Source organism: Bactrocera dorsalis, chromosome 6 (assembly GCF_023373825.1).
Source record: "Bactrocera dorsalis isolate Fly_Bdor chromosome 6, ASM2337382v1, whole genome shotgun sequence".
In the NCBI taxonomy this organism is placed as follows: Eukaryota; Metazoa; Arthropoda; class Insecta; order Diptera; family Tephritidae; genus Bactrocera; species Bactrocera dorsalis.
In genome coordinates, this window is record NC_064308.1 from 34943506 (window position 1) to 34964017 (window position 20512).

The 20512-nt window shown below is 37.0% G+C and overlaps 1 pseudogene; it reads left to right on the top strand.

Annotated features, from left to right (window-relative positions):
- Nucleotides 1–9635: 9635 nt before the first annotated feature.
- LOC125779751 (uncharacterized) lies at nucleotides 9636–12053 on the top strand (annotated as a pseudogene).
- Nucleotides 12054–20512: the final 8459 nt, after the last annotated feature.

Genomic DNA, 20512 nt, shown 5'->3' on the forward strand with positions numbered 1-20512 from the left:
CATTTGCCTCTTCACTTCGAGCCCAATTTCCACCCAAGTCTCGTATAGGCATGGTGGCTTCATGGACTTTGGGTTTTCCAGAGGTAATTTTGTTTGTTGGAATTTGGACACAGCTTTTTTAAATACATTTTTGTGTTGAATTCGTCATCACGTTTAAGCGCTTTTTTTAATTTATACCATGTTCAGACCGAAAATGTAAAAGATTAGATTACGTTTAAGCATTTCATAACCCAACAGTGTTCTCACTGCCGTTAGAAAGATCAAAAAACAGCTGTTATTGTCATTCAAGAATTTACAGCGCTTAATATTTATCAAAAGAAAAGATTGTCATATAGTGTTCTGAAATAAGAGCCGTCTTTTTTTTAATATTTTCCATATAATAGAAATAATGGATGCATTTTTTCATTTGTTAAGTCGATTTTCAGGAGAAATTAGATACATTGCTTTAAAAAAAAATTTGTTTGTTTACATTTTTTTCCATTTGTAGTGTCTAAATCAGCTGTGATAATGTAACAGATTTCCAGTGCTGACAAGTAGATTGCGCAAAATCAGAGTCGCACACAGAGATTTAGCGTGGATCAGTTTCAAATCATTTCAATGAAGTGATTTGTAACTGTCATTTTTGTATGGCGAAATCTTGATGAATTTATAAGATTAGTGGGATTAGTCGGCTATTGAGTGGTTTCAACAGCCGAAATCGTGTGATCAGGTGTCGGTCTGAACATGGTATTACGTACAGAAGATTTCAATTAAAGCTGAGTGGAAGGGGAGCGATTTATCTGCTATTCACGTCTTGCACGCCTTTTTTCATTTATAAGCTTTTCTATTTCTCTATTAGTGATTTTTCTGGGACCAAGCGGCTTATAGTTTTTGTTTGGTGTTGCTAAGATAGCTGCGCTGTGTTATTATATCATTGACTTCTCTTATGCTTTCGTCAATATCTCTTCCTGTATTTATTTTGTACTCGTAATGTGGCTACTCACGTATTTTTTATATTTTAGCCAATTTGTTTTATAAGAAGTTAGACCCTCTTTTTGATTAACAAATATGAGTTGTTCACATAACTTTATTAGTACAGGAGAGTGATTAGAAGATAGATCAGTACATGTATCAGCTGTTATGTGATTACAGCGAAATCAATTAAATCTGGTATTTTCTTACGATCACTAGGCCAATATGTCGGCTTACCAGGAGATACTATTTCAAGCTTATTGTGCTTATTTATAACAGTTTGATACAGCTGCTCTTTTCGGATTAATAAGACGTGATCCCGAGTGCGTGTGTTTTGCGTTGTAATCTCCACCTGCTAGAAATCTTTGACCTAGTGTTCCAAAAAATTCTTTAAATTCGCTATCTGTAATTTTAAAACGAGGTGAACAGTATATAGTCGTAAGGTTTAAGTCCCCGCAGCGTTGTAGCTTGTACCGGACGGTTTCTTTTATTTAGTTCTTCAACAGTTACTCCACGATGAAGCAAATATTTCAAATTATATGTGGGATGGGTTTCATTTTTTTTAAGTTGATTAGAATTCGGCAAAAATTCAATTTTAAACATTGGCTGTGGTACTTTATTTCTATTAAATATATTTACAACTGTTTTAATACCAAAACCGCATTCTTCCAATGCTTCTTTGACTTCACTAGAGTCTACGGCGGACTCTATACCCTTAATTACAACAACTAGACCCTTAGAGCTCTTCAGTTGATACGAATTAATAGAAATTTAACTATTTCCATAAAACTCTTTTCAGTGTAGGACTGAATTTTTGTTTCATCTATATTGCCTTTTTTCAAAGGCACTATATGGAAATTGTTAGTACCTACAATTTCACTAAATTTAGCAAATAGAGTATTACTACTACGCTCGCGCAAATATATTGGAAGTGGTTTGGCATTAACGACTGTGGTGGTACCCTTCCCATCGTCGTCTGAACTCTTGCTTAGTAAGGCAAATCTGTTGCCATTTAAAACTTCCGTTTTATTCATATTTGGTGTGTCGCCTTGAATTTTTTTTCGGATTGACCGCTTATTTTGAAGGACTTAATTTCCTGTTTATATTAACGTAGTGGTCAATGCCAGTTTGCACAGACTGGCCTTTTTTAATAGTACATTCTCACCCTGCGTTATGTTACTCTTTGCTGCCAGCGTGCTTGATGGTACCTGCTTAGTTGTTGGTAGGGTCACGATTGTTGCTGTCCTTTGTTGACTGCCGTTCTCTGCTGCTTTTGTACTTTGTGAGGTCTGCTTATGGTGCGGCTCAGTTGCTCAGGCATTCAGAGAATACGGCTTTGTTGGTGGGGCTGCGCTGCGCCCATGTTTTTTGTTTCTTTTATTGTTTATTTCGCACTTATTTGTTTGCAAAAAGTCTAATTTTTTCCGTTTTTTATGTTTTGATTAACGAAATTTCTTATGCAAAATGTATGGAAACCTAAAAAAAAAATAACGACCCCTTAGAGTTAAGCTACAGCGCCTGGTTTGAGGGAGGATTTTTTGTTTGTCAATCACTAACATTTGAAGGGATAAGAGTTGAAAAAAAATTCAAAAAAATTGTTTTGAAGCACCCTAATTTACAACATGTTGCAATCGTCTGATTATCTATCCCTCTTTCGTTTTATTGTAAAATACTTATACCTCATCCTCCTCTATATAATAACCCACGTTTCCACTAGATGTATCTTTGGATTGATTTCGTTCATAATAGTCCGCAATATCGAAAATGTCTTGCATGACTATTCAAAATATAAATACACCTTTTTTTTACTCTGTCGTAAATATATTATTATTTTGTTTTTATTAAAAATTAAGGTTATTAAGATATAATAATAAAATGTATATAAATAATGTTTTTTAATATTCGTCTCCTTACACCAATTAATTCGAGAATGTTGGAACAATAATTCTTGTAAAAACATAATTCTATAGTTTTTGAGAAATCGGAAAATCCAGATCGAACCACTACAGCCTGCCATACAAACTGACTGACAAAAATCATATCTTTGTATAGAAATTTTTTTTTGGCAAGATATCCTCGCGGTAGTTTTAGTACGGAGTATTGTCAAAAGAAACAGTTCAATGTACATAAGTACAAACTGAACAGATCGAACCACTAGCATAGCCATATCTTAATATATAAAAATCACGTGTCACGATGTTTGTTTTCGATGGACTCCTAAACTACTGAACCGATTTTAATGAAATTTTCAACACTGTGTGCAGTTTGGTCCAACTTGAAAGATAGGATAGTTTATAACTCTCCTTATAGTCGCATTATTTATTTATTGCAAATTATTTGTTTATTATTAGCAAAGAGCTATCCACCAGTTGGTGGCGCTAAGTGCGGTATTGAGTGCGGTATGTTACAGTAGATGGCGCTACAAACATTAAATGAAAATGCGTTGTTTGAAGTTTATATTATTTGTGGTAAAGTTATACGAGTCTATGACTTCCAAAAAAAAAATAAAAATTGGGCGGGGCGAAGTTCGCCGGATCAGCTAGTATTATATATGATTTAATGGTGCTGGGTTTCTGTGTTAAGGCAATGTCAATTTTGCATGCTACGGGTTAGCAAGGATTGCGTACACTAACTGCAAATCAATACCATCAATGGACAAGTTAAGAAGATAAATTTGATAAATTTAACGAAGGAATAAATTTGAAAGAAATTCTATAAAGTTTTCAATTGCTTCCGCTGTTATAGCTTTTATTTTATATAAAAGAAAGATATAAAGAGATCATAGTAATCCACCTAATGCCCCAGAAGCATCGTAAGTGAAATTTATGATGAGTTTATTTGTATGCTTGTGTACATATATCTACACGTTCACTTTACAGGTTTATATCACATAATTGTAAATCCCCTTAGTGTATAATGGGGTATAATCCTGCTTCTGGGTAAGTAACTACAGTCTTATGCTATACCTAATACCTACTCTTGCGTCTTCGCCGCGCACCCTGGTAACGTGAGGAACTCTTGTGTAAAATGCAGTAGCTAACCCCTGTGGAGCTTGGGGTCAGGGCAAAAAGAGAAGAAGCCTCAGCAGAGCTACTTCGATATATTCGGTTTAAGGATCCGCTGAAATCTAATTGAAACGTCTATTCACCAGAAGTGCGATTGTGAGCGGTCTTCGGTCTTGAAACAAGTGGTTTGCTATTTAAATGTATAGAAAATTTTATACTACTTGTTTGACGAGGTTGCGCGCTGGGAGCGTGGCAGGTCCCACCACGTATAAACCACTTCCAATGAAAAAGAAAGAAAAACCCCTCTTTTTATGACAACCACAGAAAAAGTAATAAGGGTTGGTGGTTGGGTGATTTAAGGGCATGCATTTGCAATGTACGGTCCGTAAATGGGGAAGGACTACCACCCATCTGGTTGATGTCCTCGTAATGGCTGACATCACAGCCGTCAAAGAAATGCTATGGACGGGACAAAGCTGGAGACGAAAAGTTCCTATTGACATTTTTAATGGTCATAAAGGAGCGCAAATTCAGTGTGGGGTTCATTGTGGGAGAAGAACTCAGTCGCCGCATCCTGATAATCACTCCGGTAGATGAGCGAGTTAATTTTTACCAGAAGTAAAAATGAGTCAAAAGAATATATTTTTGAGCTGCACCGAAATGTGTACTCTTTATTAATACTCTTAAGATTAACTTATTACATGGTTCTTACTTACTTATTTATACTTACTAGTAGGATACTTATTACTAGTTGATAGTTTGTTTAGATACAGATTATATTTTTTGTTTAGGTTTGTTTACATATATATTACTTGCTTAGATACATCTGCTTTGTTTTAAGATAAGGTTGTTGTGGTATTCAAACTCAAGGTTGTTTTGATGTTCGTTTGTTTAGGATTGTTTGTTGGGTAAATGTTCAGGTGAGCGGCTTTTCTGAAAACATGAACCAATTTTCACGGGAAATGTCTTAAATACGAATATATATGGCGCATCCTTTCAAAAAAAAGTATTTGTTTTTTTGTTTTTAATGAAAAAATTCCATGTTTCGCAGTGTTCAACGTATACTTACCGCCACTCACTTAAATTTTTGGCTATAATGTTAAAAATATACTTTCAATCATTCATTTATACATTTCTATTGATGTTTTTTTTTAGTAGTAACACCGTCGCAGTTGACTTTTATTTATTTACTATCTGACCCCGCAGCCGTTGTCCTGCGTGAATGTATATAGTTTGAAATGAAAAGAAAGTTAAATATATCATTCCATTTTTTTCAATGTAACGCAGCTGTATAAACAACATTTTTCGGTTTCTGATCCGGTGTACAGAAAAGATGGTTTTCCAACTCGTGAGCACGCTACGGCCGTGTAAAAAACATAGCATTTCCAAATTTATGCCTCACACTATGCGACTATCTTTAGGTCCTGTTGACTGTCATCTCAACGGAAACGGAATACGTTTCTGAGAAAATGGCAAATCGTTAGAAGTAAAAGGAATTCGTAGGATCAAGCATTCTGTTCCTTTGTATTCGACAGGTTCGTCACAATCAGTCGGTTTCCATTACACAGTTTCGGCGCATGAAGATCGGGAAACATAACAACGACGGATCCTACTTAAAGACGCAAATGATGCGGTGGCATACCAAGTTTGTCCAAAGAATTTAGGAATACCACTGGACAATTCTCGGCGTCGCCTTCATAGTCAAGACGGTCGATCGATTTGTATGAGCGCAAATCTCCCGGAATTTGACTTTGAATCTTCCAGTTTAAGTCAACAACACCGGTATTTTTGGCAGCTAACATTACGCGTGCATTTAAGGAATCGTAGTTACGATAATTTGGCCAATGTCCGAACATTTGTGATTAGTTCATCTTTCGTGAATTGATAAAGGGAAGATGGAATTGATATCGAACCACCGGAAGTATCAACCGAAAGTTTACCATTTCCAATTTTTAGCGAAGACGATGTAAAATGTCTTTGACAATGTCGATGTTTATATCGAAAAGTATGCGAACTTCATTTTCATTCCAGTAATTAACGTGTTCCAGCATTTGTAATTGCTGGCTTACTTCTCCAAAACTTGCACACATCGAACCATTCACAGTAAGCAATGACTCAAATAAAGTTGAACTGCGTACATTAATCAATAGCAAGCGAAGGTAGAAACAATCGTCGTTTTTCGGGTGGATTGTGTAAATTTGTCCTAATGCATTAGTTGATAAGACAGCTGGATGTCAATCAACTGGTTGGCCTTGCTTTCTGCGTAACTATTCGACGATGCATTCCATGTATAATATCAAGGTGTTTTCACATAGAGCAATGTTCTCACAAACGCATGACTGACGAAAGTTGAGAAAAAACTCGTCAATGTTAATTTTGTTGCTGGCGATGTTTCCACTGACTATACTCGTACTGTATTCACAGGGTTGAAATACAATCTTTGGCCTTTCTCCAAATCAACTGCGAGATGCACAACAGTCGGAAAACGTTAATGAATTGCAAAAGTAAATATCCTGCAAAGCGTTTTGTTGCAGTTCACGTATCGACCGTATCGTTCAAGACCAATAACCGCCATGTTGCTTCCTTTGGCGACGTACTTACAAACGTATTTTATCGATTACACCAAACTGCATTGACATGACTTTTGAATGTGAATTAGACAACAGTGGCGAATATGGTACGATCCATGTGTTGTCAACTTCGGTACTCACGCCTCTAAATTAAATGCTAAATGTTCTGCCATTGTCGTCTGGTGAGCACCGCCGATAGAGTGGATATCCATTATTTCTAGTTTGTGTTTCCCAAAGAAAAGTACAAGGTTCATGAACCTTATTGGTTTTCATCACTTCGTATAATACTGGATACTGGAATGTGTGCGTGCGGCACTCAACAGAGTACATCTAGCATCTAACAGCACCATATATGCGTTGCTTCAAGATAATGTCCATCGAAGCTGTTGCTTGAAAAGTCTTGCTGTGACGTCGTGACGATCGCTTTCTGATTGATCGCGACCCATAATACCGCACGTATGTCAACGCATCCTGGGAGTACTCGTTCATGTGCCTTAGGCTGCTAATGTATGTTGATGCCAAAAAGAACGCCGACCGATATTAGCGCGACCTTTTCATGGCATCGTGACAAATTTCAATCTGTAATTGATCACTTTGTGTGAAAAACACATAACATTTTCACTGAATAATTTTTAAAAAATTTTGAAGCAAACGCCAAATTTGAAAGATTTAAATAATTGAAAAACAAAACAAAAAAATTGATTATAAAAAATTTGTGTGGAAAAAATTATTTTTTTGGAATTGTTCAATTTTCCGACTTTTCCTTATGAAAGACATACAGATTATTTATTTTTAAACCTTTCCCGATCCACAACGAAGAACCTCTTAAAATTTCAGCAATATTGGTTCAGCCGTTCTCTTAGCGTTACTAACGAACAAACATTCATTCGTTTGTATGAGAAAAAGAAAAGGGTTGTTTTTAGGGGTTTTCCGGCAATCATTCGAATTTTTTTCTCCGCCATCCCTGAACCTCAACGAACATTTTAAAAAAATAATTATCAAATTTGGTTCAGTCGTATGAAAGTTATGGGCGTACATATATTTTGGCGATTCATTTTTATTTATATAGATTTTTGGTAAAAATAACATGAAAAACCTCACAACAAAACAATTACGGCAAGATTATGTTCGAAATTATGGCACCACTGTTGTAAATTCGAATGGGCACTATTGATTCATGCACTGATCCTTTTCGAATTATCGATACCCTCGATATTTCAGACTGAACGAGTATTGATAAAAATGAGAAATACATAAAAGAAAAATTTATAAAAGAAGTTGGACACAGAAGAATTATGAACACCGGGTTGTTGGACCGGCCAGGGTTATTTTTTTAGATTTTTTTACCAATTCTCTTTCTGACTCGAATATTGAGAATATCGATATTTTAATTTATCAATTAAAATTAAATTTCGAACAGTGGTGCCATGCATAGCGAAACTATTGTACAAAATCATATTTTTTATTGTTTTTATTACAAAAAAACATAAAAATAGGTAATGCGTTATATATTCGTAAATTGGAATTAAAAACAAGAATTTTAAGACATTTCGCGTGAAAATTGGTGCATGTTTTCGGAAAAGCCGCTCTCTTGAACATTTATCCAACAAACAATTATTCCAACATACGAGTAAGGTTGTTTTGATGTTTGTTACTATTATAAGGTCGTAATATCAGCTGAAACGATGACAAATGTCGTGTGGCAATGGAGAAAAAGCGGGCAGCGCATCCCGAGCGGGGTGGGATAGATGAAGGCGATGCCCAAATGCCGACAAAAAAGAAAAAGGCCGAAATGCGTGATGGGGTATCGCTTATATGCGCCTTAATCGCGCAGAGTATGGGAAAAGCTGAAGCCCACCGTCAACAAACTGATTGGACCTTATCAGTGTGGCTTTAAACCTGGTTAATCTAATATACTATCGAACAGATTTTCACCATGTGCCAACTCTTGGAAAATACCCGTGAAAGGAAGATCGATACACACCACCTCTTCGTCGGTTTAAAAGCCACCTTCGGCTGCACTGTTTGGACTTGGTATCCCAGCAAAGCTAATACGGCTATATTAGCTGACTTTGAGCAATACCAAAAGCTCTGTCTAAAAAATGGCTGTTATTGAAAAGCACTTTGCTGTGAACCAGCTATTTTACAAAAACAAACAAGACAAAATAAAGAAATGGTGAAAAAGAAACAAGCAAGAAGAGTAAGTTATTTCGCAAATTTATGAAATTTGATGAATGTATAGCTATTTAAATTATTTTTAGGAAAATGTGAAAGAACAACTTAGGAGCAGCTGCAACATTACAGCATATTATTTAAACACACATAGATTTTTATTCGCCCATGTATTAAATAAAACATATGTACATTTTTACAAATAAAATGAAGTAAATTGTACAAAGACCGTAAGTTAAATATTTATTGTACAGACCAATCCTTATATTTATAATAGACAACGGTTTTGGAATACTGTCTTCATTCTATTTAAATAAAATAATTACAAATTTCTTTAATAATACTGGAATTAACAAAACACACCCAACCGATTTTGCATTGTAAGATTTGCTTTCAGAAATCACAATTTTGTGAAGTAATTGCGAGCATTTGTGCTATAGAAATCATCTCAGCATACGGAAAACCTCTCAATAGAGAGGATGATGATTTTTGTGAGGACACGAGAATAGGGATGTAATAGCCTTGACAGACGACAGCGTTAACCCTGGTTAACTACGCACTTAATCAGATCCAAATTTATAGGTGACAGACAGCAGCGATGCGAGTTAGCGAACAGCTGATTGGCATATTAATAACATTTTCAATTTGCTAAAACAAAAATGGATAGAAGACAAGCATTGCATAATTTGTTAAACAAAAGAATAAATACATTACTATTAAAACTGCTTCAAAAGATTAAATTTATGAGTGAATTGACAAAAGCGATACTGGAAACTAGTACCAAAGTGGCGTCTTGAGAAATAAGGGAAATAAGCGCCTGGAAATTTGTAAGTTTAATATATTATTTATTGAATATTAATATTTTATACCCCTCATTTACATATGTCATTAATAAAAGAACCGCAATGGCACTTTTTGGGAGTACGATGTCAAAAAGATGAATGACATCCGATTTAAAGAAAACTTTCGTGTAAACAAAGAAGCCCTTCACAAAATATGTGAAAAGGTTAAGGAAATCGGAAAGTCCAACAGCAACATCCGACTTTGCATTCCTCTTCAGAAAAGAGTGGCTATTGCGTTGTATGCGTTAGGTTCTTCAGCGGAATACAGAACTGTAGCAAGTTTATTTGGCGTAGGACGCACCACAGTTGGGGAATAGTTGTGGATTTTTGCAAAGCTGTGTGCACAAATTTATCGGATTGCATCAATTCCTATCCCCCAAGCACAGAAGAAGTAGAGCGAAATGTACAAGGTTTCGCACACCTTGGTTTTTCGCAATGTTTTGGAGCAATAGATGGCTGCCACATTGAGGTTCAGCCGAAAAAGCAAGATGCGATCAATTATTACAATTATACGAGGTGGGTTCAAAAAGTATCGCGAATCATAACTGACAGTTTTCTTCGATTGCAGGGGCATCATGAGTTCTTGCCACAGGGAAGAACGGTCAATAAGGTATATTATCTGCAAGTTATGCGCAATTTGCGCGAGGCAATCCGCCAGAAACGCCCGGTGGAAGAACAAAAATAGGCTTTTGCACCACGATAACGCCCCTGCTCACACACATCGTTGCTTGTGCGCGACTTTTTGGCAAAAACAACACACTTATGATGCCGCAGCCACCGTATTCCCCAGATCTGGCCCCCTGTGACTTTTTCTTGTTCCCTAAACTGAAGAGGCCCATGAAAGGATGACGTTACGCTTCTCTTGACGAGATAAAGACGTCATCGAAGGAGGAGCTGAAGAAGATAAAAAAAAAATGATTTTTTGAAGTGCTTCGAAGATTGGAAAAACCGTTGGCACAAGTGTATAATATCTCATGGGGATTACTTTGAAGGGGACAAAATAGATATTAATGAATAAATAAATAATTTTTGAAAAAATACAAAATTCGCGAAAGTTTTTGAACACACCTCGTAAGGGGTGGTATTCGGTTGTTCTGCTGGCAAGTTGCGACTATAGATAAATTTGATATATAGTACTTATTGGAAATATTTATATAAATTCTTTCACTATTTTATAGATCAAAATTTACATATACACATGTTGAGTAAACTGGAAGAAATAACGATTCTTACATTTTTGAAGGTAGTTCCTTAAAGAAATTTCATGAAACCGCTGATATTTTTGCTCAGAGCATCAAAATGATTGGAGATGTTAACGTCCCCGTATTACTTATTGGCGATTCAGCCTTTCCATTGTCGCGTTACATGCCTTTTCCATACTCACCAAATCAACCAGTGTTAGAAAATATATTTAACTATCGTTTATCCAAATGTCGCTGAGTTATAGAGAATGCTTTCGGTCAACTAAAAGCCCTATTTAGAAAAACCGGTAGCTCCAAAAAACGCTAACGTTATTATACATGCATGCTGTATTTTGCACAATTTTCTAAAAATTGAAAATGATGAAATTCCTTCTTCGTGGATCCAAGGTGCTGCAGAAATAATTCCAGAAATTCAACAACATCACACTATAAGAGCTGGGGAAAATGATGCAACAGCATCGGCTATTAGAATAGATGTATAAATGTATAGAGTAGCAGAAAACAAATATTAGTACACATAATTACAAACATCCATTTTTTAAAGAGGTCATTTTTATTTAAATTTATTTTTTGTTACATTATATAATGTTTTAAGACTAGAAAATAACAAAACATTTCATTAAATAATGGGTTAGGACTAGAAAAAACGATAAAATTATTTTATACTTAAAGTTTCTCTGCGATGTTCTCCATAAGGGTTTTTTAAAGAGATCATTTTTATTTAAATTTATTTTTTGTTACATTATATAATGTTTTAAGACTAAAAAATAACAAAACATTTCATTAAATAATGGGTTAGGACTAGAAAAAACGATAAAATTATTTTAAACTTAAAGTTTCTCTGCGATGTTCTCCATAAGGGTTAAAAATCTTTCGGACAAATTCTTGTGCTGTCGAACAGTCTGAATTATTTCCTCTGAAACGTGTTTTGTTTCATCCACAACCCTTTCTAATATGCCAGTTTCTTTATTTAAAACCTTTAACAACTCGGCGCTAAAATTACGTTTTCTTGTTGCATATGAAGGTGATGGTGATGGTGACGGCAACGAAGGTGGCAGCGGACATGATGGCGATGGCAACGGAGGTGATAATGGTGAAAGTAGAGTTATTAATGTGTTAAAATGTAATTATTCAAAAAACTCACCTGTATTGCTTTGTCACGTTTTTCACTTTGCAGTGAATTTCCTCGGCGGTGTATTTTTGAGCTATTTCCTGCGAAATCTCATTGTATGTATGAGCATTTCGCTTTGCACGCCGGAGGTCGTGGAAACATGCCTCCCATTTTTCCAGCAGTTCCAACTCATCCTTTAAATTCCACCCTGAACGCTTTTTTCTGCCAACCATCTGAAATTAAAACAAAGATAATAATTTACGTTTAGAAGACAATGCAAAATACTAAAATTACTTACTTTTTATCTTTAATCGTCGCTTTTCAAAATAACTTTGTTTACATTTAAACGTAAAACGGCTGTCACTGTTCTTTTTTTTTCATTCACAATGGAATACAGCTGTCAATTATTAACAATGTTGCCAACGAAAATCTCACAAACTCCCTAAAATTTTGAGAGTTATGTTTGGATTCAGCAACGGAGTTAGCTGTGGTAACTCCTGAATTGATCCCGAAAAATGCAATTAATCCGGTTTAACGCTGCCGCCTGTCAATGCTATAAACCTCACAAACCAACCTCAAAAAGCAAAGCATCTGAATTCTTCTGGCAATCGGTTTCTTCAATCGTTCATTATTTCCATTTAATTGAAAATATTTAAAACCAGACGACTTTTATAACAAAATAAGGCATTACAATGTTTTCTGTTTATAAATATTAGTCGTCAGAAACAGCTGTTTTATAAACTCCAACGGCCCTCACTGCCTAGATTAGTGAATAGATTAAATGTAATATAATTATATAATTTTTTTTTTGTCGGAACATAGCATAACATACTGGATATGTATAGCAAGATTTCGCTATACATAAATGGCACTTGTTAATATCGTCCACCGGGGTGATTCGAATCCAATTTAGCGCCATTTGGTTGTTTGTAGGGAAATTTATCCCATTATCACAGCTGATTTACCGAGCGATTCTGTACTGTGATCAGTGATCTCCAGTAAATGATATGATTATACTTTCAAATTCATGAATCACCCCCATTGTTAACTCATACTTGTTCTCACTAACCGTGCGATTTTGTACTGCCTCAAGTCTCTAAATTTGAGACTTTAGGTTAGATAACATTTTTGTGACTTGAGACGATTTTGCTATTTTGTAAGTGACAGTAAAAAAACGATTGAATTTCATTATCCAGAGATGTTTTTACACTTGAATAAAAATAAATATATTGATAACATATACTAAATTTCCTATAACGTAGTCAAAAAACATAATCTATATAAATAAAAATGAATCGCCAAAATGTATGTACGCTCATAACTTTCATACGACTAAACCAAATTTGATAATTCCTTTTTTAAAATGTTCGTTGAGGTTCAGAGATGGTTTCTGTGGAGAAAAAAATTCGAATAATTGCCGGAAACCTCCTAAAAACAGCCCTTTTCTTTTTCTCATACAAACGAATGAATATTTGTTCGTTAGTAACGCTAAGAGAACGGCTGAACCAATATTGATGAAATTTTCAAGAGAATGTTCTGTGTGAATTGGGGAAGGTTTAGAAATAAAAAAATGTGTATGCTTTTCGTAAGGAAAAGTCGGAAAATTGGATTATTCCAAAAAGTTAATTTTTTCCGTACAAAATTTTTTTTCAAAATTTTTGTTTTGTTTTTCAATTATTTGAATCGTTCAAATTTGTCGTTTGCTTCAAAAATTTTTGAAAATTATTCAGTGAAATTGATATGTGTGTTGCACACAAAGTGATCAGTTACATATTGAAATTTGCTACGATGCCACGAAGAGGTCCCGTTAATATCGGTCGGCGTTCTTTTTGGCATCAACATACATTAGTAGCCCAAGACACATGACCGAGTACTCCCAGGATGCGATGACATACGTGTGGTATTATGGATCGCGGTCAATCAGCAAGCGATCGTCACGATGTCACAGCAAGACTTTTCCAGCAACAGCTTCGATGGACTTTATCTTGAAGCAAAGTACATATATATGGTGCTGTTAGATGCTAGATGTACTCTGTTGAGTGGAAAAAGAAAGGTTTGCGTACGCACACATTCTTCTTTGGATTGTGGATGGTGGTTACACCAGATCAAATTGATGAAATCATTAAATCATGCGGAAATTCCTGATGCAAAGAAAGATACAGTATTACACTAAGTGATAAAAACCAATAAGGTTCATGGACCTTGCGGACACTACAATCCCACTTCGGTTTGTATGTCTGACAATAAATGCACGAAACAGTATCCACGTGCTTTTCTTTCGGCGTTGCTCACCAGACGACAATGGCAGAACATTCAGCATCCAATTTAGAAGAGTGAATATCGAAGTTGACAACACATGGATCGTACTATATTCACCATTATTGTCTAATTCACATTCTAAAATCATATCAATGGTGAGTACGTCACCAAAGGAAGCAACATGGCGGTTATTGGTCTTGAACGATAGGGTCGATACGTGAACTGCAATAAAGCGCTTTGTAGGATATTTAATTTTGCAATTCATGAACGATTTCCGACTGTTGTGCGTATCGCAGTTAATGTGGAAAATGTCCATTTCAACCCAGGGAATACAGTATAGCTAGTGGAAACAACAGCAACAAATTTAACATTTATGAGTTTTTGCTCAACTTTCGTCAGTGATCCGTTTGCGAGGACACTCGGAAATACCTTGATATTATACATAGAATGCATCGTCGAAGAAATAATTTCGCAGAAAGCAAGGGCAAGCAGTAGATGGACATCCAGGTGTGTTATCAACTAATGCATTAGGACGAATTTATACAATCCAACCGAAAAAGTCGATTGTTTCTACCTGCGGTTGCTATTGATTAATGTACGCGGTTCAATTTCATTTGAGTCATTGCGTACTGTGAATGAAACGGTGTGTGCAACTTTTTGAGAAGCAAGCCAGCAATTACAATTGCTGGAAAATGATAATCACTGGAATGCCATTGAAGTTCGCACACTTTTCGCTATAATCATTTCGACATATCAGCCTTCAAATCCGTGTCAATTATGGGATTCCAACAAAAATGATATTGCCGAAGACATTTTACATCGGTTGATGCTTCCGGTGGTTTGATATCAATTCCATCTGCCGTTTATCAATTCACGAAAGATGAACTCATCACCAATGTTCGGACATTGGCCAAAAAATACCGATGTTCTTGACTTAAACAGGAAGATTTAAAGTCAAATTCCGAGAGACTTGCGCTCATACAAATCGACCGATCGTCTTGACAATGAAGACGTCGCCGTAAATTATCCAGTGGAGTTTCTAAATTCTTTGGAGAGGCTTTATATGCCAACGCATCATTTGCGTCTCAAAGTTTGATCTGTCGTTATTATGTTTCCCAATCTGCAAGCGCCGAAAATGTGTAACTGTGACTGATTGTGACGCAGCTATCGAATACAAAGGGCAGAATGCTTGATTGAACGAATTTCTTTGAGTTCCAACGATTTGTCATTTCAGTTCAAACATATTCAGTTTCCAGTGAAAATTGCATTTGAGATGACACTCAACGGTACACAAGGATAGTCGCATAGTGTGTGCCATAAATTTGGAAATGCTATGTTTTTCACACGGCCAGATATACGTGGCGTGCTCACGAGTTGAAAAACCATCTTTTCTGTACACCGGAACAGAGACCAAAAAATGTTGTTTATCAAGCTGCGTTACATTGAAAACAAAAAAATGAAAAGATAAATTCAACTTTTATAACACATAATTTCACGCAGGACAACGGCTGCTAATATGGTTACCAATAAAAATATAAATATATGATCACTTTGTTGTATAATATATGCGAAATTTATGTAAAATTTATTTATTTTTAATATTCAATATTTTAGTCAATATTTTGATACTAACGCAAGAGACTGTTTAGTGAATGTTAACTAGTCACAAATTGAGACTTTACTTCAAAATGTATCATATAATGACTAGAGACTGCTTACAGAATTTATAAAATATTAATATTAGCATTACAATCGCATGGCTTGCTTGTGTAATAACGATAGTGTGAATATCACAATGAGTCTCACAATCAAGGTAAATAAATTTAAGAAAAAAATTCGTTTATTATTAAATACGTGCAAGACGGAGGCAACAGATTGCACAAACACATATAGAAGTTTCACATAAGCTCATAAAGTTATAAGTCATAAACAAAAATTAAGAAAAAAACACAAAGGTTGTGAACACGTCGTTATAAATTTGTTGTGGTAAATCATTGGGGAATGTTTAGTATCGCGCCGGTTAAGTATCGTTTATGGAGAAAACCAGGCGGGGGGCTACCCCCTTTTTAATAAATCCCCCTCGAGCCCCTATAGACCTGTAGGGAGCCCTTTGAAAATGAGCAAAAATCAGTGTTTTTGCTAATTTTTCCATACAAACTGAAACCAATGCAACCCAGCCAACATTTTTGTATGGACAAGAAATCAAAATAAAGAAAACCAAAATGTTTCAGTGCAATGTATATACATATTTAATTGCAACTATTACTGATACAAAGGGATCCGGGGCGATCGAAGTACTTTCGTGTAGTACTCCTTTCTGCGTTGGCGGCCTTCGGCCGCGCTCTAAAAAAATAACCCTGGTCGAGCGAATACCCGGGGTGACCGATGTACTTTCGTGTAGTACTCCTTTCTGCGTTGGCGGCCTTTGGCCGCGCTCTAAAAAAATAACCCTGGTCGAGCGAATACCCGGGGTGACCGATGTACTTTCGTGTAGTACTCCTTTCTGCGTTGGCGGCCTTTGGCCGCGCTCTAAAAAAATAACCCTGGTCGAGCGAATACCCGGGTTGACCGAAGTACTTTCGTGTAACTATGTACATACATACTCTACAAAAGAGGAAATTAGGAAAGGAACATTTAACACAGGAGGACATAGGAGTAGAACAACACTAAACACAAGAGGAAACTGAAATGCAAGCAGAAGATAATATCCCCAAAATTATAAAAAAAATATAAACTTTTATCTCCTAAAACTCCCTTGAGGCGAGACAAAGTAAGTCGTTTCCATTTTTTATTAACATATGTAAATATGTATGATATCATACGGTTTTATCAAATATAAAACCTATGTATGTATATAATGCGTTTAATCGATTTCTAAAAGGCAACAAAAAACAGTTGAAAAAATATATCATCCATATATTTTTATAAATACAAACGGAAATCATTTACTGCCTTCTAAGCTTACCCTTGTGTATACAAACACACCCTACAACAGAAAACCAACCAAATATATTCAAGTATTAACTTGCAAATTTTTCCGGCAATACCCCTTATGTTTCTTCAAACAGTAAGCAGGATTGCATAAAATAGGTAAGCGAAAGGCATAAAAAGCAAAATTTCCGATATACAAGCGAGAATGAAAACAAACATACATATTTACATATGCACTTATCCGAATCATACTTACCAAATACATAAATGCAACAAACATAAATTTGTACTTACAAACACATACAAACAAACATTCAAATTAATATTAATATATTGAAGCATATACTTGCTAATCCGCAAGTGCAGAGGCTAATGGCCTGCACATTGTTCATTTTCTTTTCTCACTATATTCTGATCGCGCAAATATAAGTACATATACATATACATATATCATGTACATACTGTATACATATATTCGGTATTCTTTTTGCCTACGCTACATACCCTGATTTTGGAAGTATATCCAAAACATAAAAAAAAATAATAAATCTTAAATTATTAGAAGCTGCGTTAATAGCTTAATTATAAACAATAAGCGGTGCGGAATTTTACCAAAAAAAATAAATAAATAATAAAATTTTATTCACGATAAACATATTAGTGCATACTTATATAGTATTATATACTCTAAGCCCGTATAGGCAAATTTTTTTTAACAATACCTCCTTCTTCTTTGTATTACAAAAACAAGCAGGATTAAATACCAACCACTTTAGCATATCATATGCACATAAATAACCACATAGCGTGCACATATACATATGTTGAAAGGTTATTGACTTCGTATACCGCCTTTACGAGTACTTATATAAATTATTAAAACACTAAGTTAGGTTTTAAATGTTATGTTATTTCTCTTGTTTGCACAAGAGCAGCCGTTTGTATCGGTCGAGTTATTACAACTGATTTGCTAACTAAAATATTGCGACGACTACGCCTAAATACCTGACTCTTTGTTTTACCTGTCAGTTGCTGCACATGTTTTGCCGTGTGACTTGCAAAATGCAATTCGGCAATTTACCTCTTGCTATTGGCTCTTCCGATGTTGTTGTTGTCACGCGCTACCTGGTCGACGCTTCGTCATCAGTATCGGTGGGAGAGTTGTTGTTATGCTATTTCCACACTCAAACCTGCCGACGCACCGTCAGCAATACCGGTGGGAGTGGAGTGTTGACCGGATACGTGTTTACCGGTGTTAACTACCTCGCTCTTGAAATGAAGCCGTCCTCAGCTTCTTTGATGACTTTATTCAATATCACCATGCTAGTTCGTCTTCGTTTCACTAAGATTGCTCCAATTACAGAGATGACAAATAGGAGCAAGAGAAGTGCGTCCCCTGATTGTAATGAACGGGCGTTAACGAGATCATGCAGCCTCGTTATGTGCTTAATGTTCCTCATATTTACTTTCTGTAAGTATGATAACGACGGGAGGATGGAGTCATGTGTAGAAGTTCACGCAAGTGAGGAAAGTTCTCTGATTGCCATTCACTTGGGAGTGGCCAGAAACGATTCTTTTACATATGACTCAAGCAGCTCACGACTTCCGGTCTTTGACCAAGTATCCTCTGGGTAGCCTAAGAACATCCGTTTGAAGGCGAGCTAAAGTGAGAAGGCGAAATATCCCCTACTTAGGGTTGTGCGCTGGGTTTGGGACCCGCCACGTAAAAAAACACCCCCAATGAAAAAGCAAACACAGCCTCGGATGAGAGACCCCCCTTTTGATGACGACCATGGCAAACGAAATAAGGACTATGATTTGAGGGCATGCACCTGGAATGTCCGGTTGGCCAGCTGGTTGATGTCCTCGTGAAAACAAAGGCTGGCATCACCGCCGTCCAAGAAATGCGATGGACGGGACAAGGACAGATACGAGTAGGTCCTTGTGACATTTACTACAGTGGCCATATAAAGGAGCGCAAGTTTGGTGTTGGATTCGTGGTGGGAGAGAGACTCCGTCGCCGAGTACTATCATTCACTCCGGAGAATGAACGTCTAGCCACAATCCGCATCAAAGCGAGGTTCTTCAACATATCGCTGATTTGCGCCCACGCCCCGACGGAAGAGAAGGACGATGTGACCAAAGATGCTTTTTATGAGTGCTTGGAGCGCACTTATGAGAGATGCCCCCACCACGATGTCAAAATCGTGCTTGGCGACTTCAACGCCAGGGTGGGCAAAGAAGGTATCTTTGGCACTACGGTCGGTAAATTCAGCCTCCACGAGGAAACATCCCCAAATGGGTTGAGGCTGATCGATTTCGCCGGGGCCCGAAATATGGTTATCTGTAGTACTAGATTCCAGCATAAGAAGATACATCAAGCTACCTGGCTGTCTCTGGATCGAAAAACCACCAACCAGATCGATCATGTTGTGATAGACGGAAGACACGTCTCCAGTGTTTTAGATGTGCGTGCGCTCCGAGGTCCTAACATCGACTCGGACCACTATCTTGTTGCAGCCAAGATTCGCACCCGCCTCTGTGCAGCAAAAAACGCACGCCAACAAACACAAGGAAGGTTTGACGTCGAGAAGCTGCAATCACAACAGACAGCCGAACGATTTTCTACTCGGCTTGCACTCCTGCTCTCTGAGAGCACTCGTCAACAACTCGGTATAAGGGAACTGTGGGACGGCATTTCAAACTCCTTACGTACAGCTGCAACCGAAACCATTGGTTTTCGGAAAGTGCAAAAGAACAGCTGGTACGACGAGGAGTGCCGTGTCGCAGCGGAGAGAAAACAGGCTGCCTACCTCGCAACGTTACGATCGACCACAACACGTGCGGGATGGGATAGATACCGAGAGTTGAAGAGGGAAGCGAGACGCATTTGCAGACAGAAGAAGAAAGAGGCCGAAATGCGTGAGTACGAACAGCTTGATATGCTGGCCGACAGGGGTAATGCTCGAAAATTCTATGAAAAAATGCGGCGACTTACAGAAGGTTTCAAGACCGGAGCATACTCCTGTAGAACCCCCAAAGGTGATCTAGCCACCGATGCCCAGAGCATACTTAGACTATGAAGGGAACACTTCTCCAGCCTGCTGAATTCCAGTGAACACATAGCACCAGGAGAAGGCGAACCCGATTCCCCAATCGATGACGATGGAGCAGACGTTCCATTGCCCGGCCATGACGAAGTTCGAATAGCAGTTGCCCGCCTGAAGAACAACAAAGCGGCAGGGGGCCGACGGATTGCCGGCCGAGCTATTCAAACACGGCGGCGAAGAACTGATAAGGAGCATGCATCAGCTTCTTTGCAAAATATGGTCAGATGAGAGCATGCCCAACGATTGGAATTTAAGTGTGCTATGCCCAATCCATAAAAAAGGAGACCCCACAATCTGCGCCAACTACCATGGGATTAGCCTCCTCAACATCGCGTACAAGGTTCTATCGAGCGTATTGT